Below are 1,852 nucleotides of genomic sequence, written 5' to 3'. Positions count from 1 at the left end.
AGACAATAGCCCTGCACCTTCTTCAGCAAGTGCTTCAGGTTTTCTTCAGTTTCAGCAAGGAAGGTTGCTGCTACCATAAATTAGCCTCCAACTCATTGTTTTGTTTTGTTTTGTTTTTTTGGTTTTGTTTTTTTTTTTTGTGGCAATGAACCAAATGTGAAGTTTGTTTCTGTTTTTCAAACCAGTCAAAATAACCAGAAACTTCCTTCTCCGAGTTTCCTCTCTTTCTATCATCGTCTCAGTGACAACCCAGTGGATACGGCAGAAGTAGAGGTGTGAATATGCTTAGAGATGAGAAAGAGCTATGAGTCTGATTAAGTAGCAGGTTTCACGTATGTTTCTCTTTCCACTTGTCTTACTGGAGTCTCTCTCTTTGATAGAGAGGAGTCCACGGCCATGGTGGAGGCAGCTGGAGGTGGGCAGGGGGAGTAGGGCACAGAGCTTCCTGATGCAGGTCAGCTTCTTCAGGAAAGCAGAAGAGAGAGAAGACTATGCATCCTAAGGGCTATTTCTGACAATGGTTCTGATACCTGCGCTTCATTTTTCTTCCACTTCAAAGGCACTGGTAAGATACTCCTTTGGCACAATCCCCACAAGGCTGTTCAGTTCTCCTACCCGCCAGCCGTGCATGTTATACTCCTTGCTCAGAATTCGGATGAGGTCACCTTGCTGGAAGGACAGTTCATCTGGCTGGTCACCATGACAATCCCATAGGCCTTGATAATAACTGGCATAGTCCACTCCTTTTCCTCGGATGCCATTCTCATCTTCATTCAGATCGAGCTCTTCATCTGGCAAGACTTCATAAATATCTTCTTCCCGTTTCTCCTCGGAAGCCTCTTTTATTCCCATATTCCCAGGTAAAAGAATAGGTCTGCGTTGTGAACCAGAATTTGGGGTGCCCAAACCATCAATATCATCATACATTTCTTCTTCCTCATCTTCATATGGAATCGTTAAGGAACTCAGATCCTTTAGCAAGAAACTTATTTGATCCACCCAGTCGCTGGCTTCAGCTGGATTAGAAGCTGTAAACTCATAGCTGCGCTTATCTTGTGAGGTCAGTTCAAAGCAGGATTCTTTCTTGGAATCTCTTCGCAGGTGGGGGGCCATCCGTACACTGTAGTCCTTAATGAGAAAGGTCCCTTTGGGCTGCTTGCTTTTCTCATTAGCATAGTAGTAGAAGAAGCCTCTGCTGACAACACACCATCGCTTCTGCCACTCTGATCCAAAGAAACTATGATCTTTGCTTTTTTTCTCCAAGTATCCTTGCTTGATGATATTGTCAAGTTCTTGAGCTCCTCTCAGTATGTCTTCCATTCCTTCATCCTGGTAATCGGACCAAAAAGGTACATCTGACATGACAGAGGGGCCATGAGTTCCACTGTGATTATCATCAGAGCTGTTCTGTCCGAAGTAACTTTCAGTTTGATCACCCCCTTGGGGCTGAAACTCCCAATGGTACTTGGCTTTGATTTGCTGAAAGCCCCGTAGGATGTGGTCTCTGTGGTCTCTTGCACCAGCACTGAGGTTTTCATTTCGCAAACCTTCCAACAGGAAATCTTCACTATATTCCAGGAGCCAACGAATCTCCTCAGGGAGTGTGGCGGCCTGCATTTGGCGGAGATGCTAGGGTGGCCGGAGTGTGTGGCAGGAGAGGGACGGGAAGGCCTGCTCCCTGGGCGCCAGGCAGTGAGACGAGTGAGCAGCAACACGGAGACACCTGCACGTCGGCCGTCGTCGCCCGCGCGGCAGCCCCTCCAAGTCATTGTTAACCCACACAATGTAACAAGGCACTACCCAGTCCTACACCATCTCTGCAATCAATGCAGATCTGACCATTGTGATTGTG

The 1,852-nt window shown here is 46.9% G+C and overlaps 1 pseudogene; it reads right to left on the bottom strand.

Moving 5' to 3' along the window:
* Positions 1 to 537: 537 nt before the first annotated feature.
* Positions 538 to 1,617, bottom strand: LOC102847735 (annotated as a pseudogene).
* Between the last annotated feature and the right edge of the window lie 235 nt (positions 1,618 to 1,852).

This window comes from Elephantulus edwardii, unplaced genomic scaffold, assembly GCF_000299155.1.
Source record: "Elephantulus edwardii isolate Elephantulus edwardi_28Jun2011 unplaced genomic scaffold, EleEdw1.0 scaffold05523, whole genome shotgun sequence".
Lineage (NCBI taxonomy): Eukaryota > Metazoa > Chordata > Mammalia > Macroscelidea > Macroscelididae > Elephantulus > Elephantulus edwardii.
The sequence above is the reverse complement of the archived record's forward strand: the minus strand, read 5'-3'. Positions and strand labels throughout refer to the sequence as shown.